Source organism: Callospermophilus lateralis, chromosome 5, assembly GCF_048772815.1.
Source record: "Callospermophilus lateralis isolate mCalLat2 chromosome 5, mCalLat2.hap1, whole genome shotgun sequence".
Classification (NCBI taxonomy): domain Eukaryota; kingdom Metazoa; phylum Chordata; class Mammalia; order Rodentia; family Sciuridae; genus Callospermophilus; species Callospermophilus lateralis.
In genome coordinates, this window is record NC_135309.1 from 61384232 (window position 1) to 61390338 (window position 6107).

Sequence of the window (6107 nt, forward strand, 5' to 3'; positions counted from 1 at the left end):
TCCTGAATTTCTTACTGTATGAAGCAATTCTGAAATGGCCCCCTGAGATTCTCACTTGGCTGGTGTACACGTGCCTTCTTTCAGATATACAATCCTGGGTACAGCTGTGGAGTGTTACTGCTGAGGTAAGTAGCATTTCAAAGCAGTTTCAGGTAGGGAGACTACCCTGGTGGTTCTCATTTAATCAAGTGAGCTCTTAAAAGGGACTGGCCCTTCCTGATATGAGACAGCCAATGTGGGAAATCCTTTGTTGCTGACTTTGAAGATGGAGGGAGGCCACATAGCAAAAGAAGTGGGTGCCTGCCTCTGAGCTGAAAGCTGCCCCCCCTGCTCACAACCGCAATGAAATAAGGCTTCATGCCCTCCTGCAGTCACAAGAACATTATTTAGCAATCAGCCTGAAGGAGCTTGGAGTCAGATTCTTGTCAGCCTCCAGAAAGGATACCTTGATTCCCACCTTGTAAGACCGGAGCAAAGAATCCAGGCATGCAGTCTCACCTACAGAACTGTGAGTTTATAAGTTTTATATTTTAAGCTGAAAAGTCTACGGTAACTTGCTAAACAATAACAGAAAACTAATACTCTGGATTCTCTGTTGGCTTTCTTTGGTGGTTGTTAACTTAGCAATCATGTCTGCTTAGAGCGTTTTATTAAACAAGTAATTTTGGGTGTCTATTAGGCTTCAATGTTTATAATAAAATGAACTTTTTTATTTTCCCTCCAATAAAATAAAAGCATTGTTTTGGAAGTCAGATAGTCCTTGCTGGAGAGCTGGACATATCCATTTATGTTTTTAAATTTTAATAGCATAATAGGAACATGTTGTCTAAACTACCAACCAAGCAGGATGAAACTGTATTCAAAGAACTCATTTTCTACTCCTTCCACTCTCTGCTCTTACACGTCCTTCTTAAAAGAAACCCAACAGTATTTTTGTACTGTTGCTTCCACAACTGTGAATAATAAGCATATGTAAGGCTTCATTTAAAGTTTTAATTATGACTATTCTCTGTGGAAGATGATTTTAGCTTCGTGGCGTTACATCCTATTTCTATATTGCCTGGTCCTCTACCACAGTCAGTCATATTTCCCACTCTGTTTATTTTTGTTTCCTGGCAGAATGTGTCCTTGTTCTGTATATCTTTGTCAAGGATCATTCCTTTGCCTTACAGATGCTCACTGAGGTCTGCCTAAAGCTTCGAGTCCCAAACTGTACGCCTCGTTGCTGTCATCCGGCTTGGGCCCCATTCTCCTTTACTCTTGAAGCCCTGGGTTCAGAGGGTGAGAGAAATGTCAACAGGTGACACATGGCTCCAGGACAAGAAAGAGCCGGCAACGCCTCCTCCCTTAAAGAGGAGTAATTGGCATCTCAGATGTGTATAATTGTGCTTCCCTCTCTAACCTTGCAGTTTTACTTATGTGGAAAACACAGCTCAACATCATTTCAGAATTTTTTCAGCTTTTGGTGGAAGTGCTCATTAATTGGAGACTTATTTGCTGACTGAGCTGTCTGGCTTTTTCCAGACTGCAGCCTCCATGGGTTTCTGGTTACAGACCTTGTCAGTGCTTAACTGCTGTGCCCTCTGGGGCTTCCAGTTTCATACCCACAGAGCTGTCTCCCCCCGCCCCCTTTTTTTTTTTTTTTACTTAACAACAAAACCTTTCAAGAACTAGCCTTTTCTTGGCCATGTTCAAACTTAAGAACTTGGAAGACTTGGAATTGTCTCAAACCAACCAGAAGCTCTAGGAGGCAGGAATGGGCATGGAGAAGGTATAGTGTGCAGCAAAGGGGTCTCTGAGGGCTCTCTCTGCCAGGTGATCTTTCCCAGGGACCCTAATGAGAATTGAGACACTGAATCTTCTCTGAGTCTCCCCTGTGTTTTTGGGTATCTCCTCTTGCTCAGTCCCCAAGTGTTCCTTAAAAACTATCAAGGCTGGGCTTGGTGATGCACGCCTTTAATCCCAGTGACTCCCGAGAGGGAGGCAGGAGGATCTCAAGTTCAAAGCCAGCCTCAGCAAAAGCAAGGCACTAAGCAACTCAGTAAGATCCTGTCTTTAAATAAAATACAAAATAGGGTTGGGGATGTGGATCAGTGGTCAAGTGCCCCTGAGTTCAATCCCCAGTACTCAAAAACAAAACAAAAACTTATCAAGCTCAATAAGAGAAACAAAACCAGTAGTGCCCCCATATATATGGCTTATGTATGTGTATATATGTATATAGTGTATAATGTATATACATACATACACCTACATACATCACACGAGATTCATTCTAAGAAATTGGTTTATCTAAATGCAAGTTTTGGGGCCTGGATAGACAAGCCTGAATTTGTTGGACAGGTCATCAGGAAGGGCAGACTAGAACTCTGATAAGAGTTGAGACTTCCATAGTAGAAGATTCTTCTATGCAACCTTAGGCCTGCTTTTAAGACTTTACAACTTGTGAAATAAGACACACCCAGATTAACAAAGATAATTGCTGTTACTTAAATCCACTGGTTATGAACTTTAGTCACATTGACAAGATACACAAGATATCTTTGTAATAATAGATTAGTGTTTGAAGGGCTGGAGATTTAGAGCCTAGCTGAACTGATAGATAAAGTTGACTGTCAAAGGAATTACTCAATAGCAATTTCTTCCTGAGAGATTGTTTTAGACTATGTGGAATGTTATAACAAAATACCATGAGCTTGATGGCTTGTAATCAACAGAACAACAGAAAGAAGTTTGTTTCTCAAAGGTCTGGAGGCTGAGAAATTCCAGATCAAGATGCTAGCAGATTTCAGTGTCTAGTGGGGGCTTTATTCCTCTCCCCATCTGATTTATTAAATTTATACTCATGCATTCTTATTTCATTCCCTGATGAGCAGACATTTACAATTATCTTAAGACTATATCTATCAGGTTATTCATGGAATCATAGACATTAAGAAGTAAAGCCAAGCTGACTGGCTCATGAGTACACTGACATTGTTATTTTGATGCTTTTCTTATGATCATTCTGTAACAATGAAGAAAAATAGGGAGGAATCAAGAAGCAGAATGCTACCAGGAGAATAAAATCGGTCTCTTACATCTCAATTAGCTACTGATGTGCTTCTAGAAGTCCAGAGAGTGGGAAAATGTATGTCCTGTAGTCTATTGTGTTAATAATATAGTATTGTTCACTGTATGGTTGGCTTTTTGTATTTTTTATTGCAGAAAATAGTCAACTTGGAGCACACCTGTCATATCTGAAGCTTCATTTCTTGATATAATTGTTAGTTGCACAGTATATTTTACTGCTCACCACTAAAAGTCACTTGGCTTCAGATGTGTTCATTGTTCTCACAGCTGCTTCCTTGTTATATTGTTCCTCCCATTTTAGACAGTAAATGCAAGAAATGAGAGGTGATGTGTCTCAGAACCCATAGTTAATACACAAGTGCTCATTATTAATGTATATTGAATACATGCTGCTTCAAATTGGGCTTTTGGAAAATGCACATTGCACTTTAAAATAGCCTGTTTGGCAGCCCCAATGAAAAATATGGTAGGCTTTATAAATTGAAAAGTTGGAAATATGAATACCTTTACAAAAAATGCAGACCTTTAAAAAATAACATGAGGTATTTGAAGAATGAAAGTATAAATTTTTAGTCACTAGTCAAATTTTTAGCATCTCTTTGCATTTTTTATATGACAACAAATGCTTTATACTTTTAGAGAATTTGGCTAAAGTTAAAAACCTTGTATACTATGATATCAGTTTTGGTTCAGCATTTCATTTCCGTAGGTAGACAACATGGTTTAAATAAAACATGGTATAGCATGTGTGTGTATATGTTGATATGTACACATATAAATATGTATATACCAAACTTTACCTTCAAATAAAAATGGTTGGGATTATTGAAAGGAGTCGGCAGGGAAGACAAGAAAAATATTTTTTCCCCTCTTTTATGCTGTAGAAGGGACCGGTACTTAGTTATGTGATGTGCTTTATAATTTGGAAGCACTGAAGTAGCAGACCTGGTTTCATTCTTAGTAGTTTTGATACTTGGGGAAATTTCTACAAGATGAAGAAATTAAATTGCATCATGTCTAAGATCCAGTGTACTTCTAATTTCTTTGCATCAAAATTTATTAACTGGATGAAATTTGTTTATTGAGTGTCCATTGTATTAGGAAATATTCATGAGGTATATTTACTGGGTGCCAGGTACCTAAATGCTTTCTATCTTAACTTTATCACACTCATAACCCTATGATGAAACTCAAGAACAGCGTGAATAAGTAACTTGTCCAAGGTCATTCAGTTGGTTGAAAGGAGAGAAGCTAAGATTTTTAACTGCAGATTTTAAGCTGGAATTTCAAAACTGTGCCTGTAAACATTAACACAGTACCTTGTTCCCTCCTGCCCTCCAGTGAGGTAGACACCCTGTCAGACTCTAGGCCAACCTTGGTGAACAAGTCAAGATGCAGGAAGCACTTAACCTAGAGCTCTTTAATCCCAGGTGTTTTCTTGCTATATTTAGACAGACCTTTCTATAATATCAGATATGCTATAAATAGTTTGATATTCCTCCCCACCCCAAGACTTAGATTTTTGCATTAACTAATTTCTTTAGAAAACTTAATGAGAATTATACAAGTTCCACCAAATGCCAAGATTTTTGCTTTTTAAAAATGTTTCTTTAAATATTCATTGAATTGCTTTAGATTTGCATTCAAATATGTAATTTTCTTATCTTATTTTTTTCAACTCACTCAACCTTTGTATTCAAATCTTCCAGTGATAAGTGGAAGCTTATCTATGAATACTTATTGACTTTGACAAATTGCTTTCTGCATATTTTATCTTATAAAATAGCTCTATACTTATCTAAAACTTATTCTGAGTATCTGAATATATTAGCTTTAAGGTCAGTGAAATATAAATACTTCAATGACATGCTAATTTTGGTCAAAATATTTCATAAGAGTTTATTAGAATCCAAAGAAATGGGAACATATACTAAAGCTCTGGTTTTCTTCTCATGCTGAACAATCTTGATACATTTTGAGTAACTGTAAACAAGTCAGCTTCTGTAATGATAAACTACAAACATTTTCTCATTTTCAAGCTAAAAGGAGAGCATGTCAGGCCTAGAATGTGATTTTTTTTTTTTTTTAAACCTTCTTATGAGCTAATAAAAAAGCCTGTTAACTGTGGATGCTTGCAGTAGGCATGAAGTTTCCAGATCAAAAACAAAGGACTGTTACCCATGGCACTGCAAACAGCATGAGCCTCAGCATTCTGGCAAGATTCCTCCTGCCCCCTAATCCCATGGGGTGATGGCATTGCTTGCCAGGTGGATGCCACGCATGCAGTGAACTCACTCTGAGCTCTTGTAGAGAGCAGGAAACAAGCCTGATCTTTGTCCAAAAGTCCGAGTACTGGAGTGGCAGGATTTTGGTTACTGTTCTAGTTGTCTCTCTAGTAATACTTAGGCTTTCTGTGAGAAAATGAATGACTTCACGAGAAATATCTATCTTCTGAAAGTTAACTATTGAAGTTAACTCTTAAAAGCCTTCATTAAAAAAAAAAAAAAGACTTAAAGCTTGCCTAAGGCTTTTTCACATAAACAGCACAAATAATATGGCTGATTGAATTAAATGGATTCTTAGAAAATGAACCATTGTAATTGATTCAATTATTATTTCAATCAAGGATACCCTTTATAAATGTAACAAATATTTTAGGGTATGCAAATACAATTCTAAACTCATTCATGAAGAATGTTACCTTATTTAATTTTGATAACCATAAAAATTCCACTGATTTAGATGAGGCATGAAGATGTTTACATTTTTAAAAGTATCTTTTTGATCTTTTTGGAAAGTTTGAACTATTCAGATATTTCAGATCAAGAATTTTTTTAAATGCTTATTTTTTAGTTGTAGTACAACACAATACCTTTGTTTTATTTATTTTTTTATGTGGTCCTGAAGATCGAACCCAGGGCTCTGCACACACTTGGCGAGTGCTCTATTGCTGAGCCTCAACCCCAGCTCCAGCTCAAGTATTTTAATATTTCTTTTTCATGATCCAATAAATGAAAGTTCATTGCTTGTTTTTT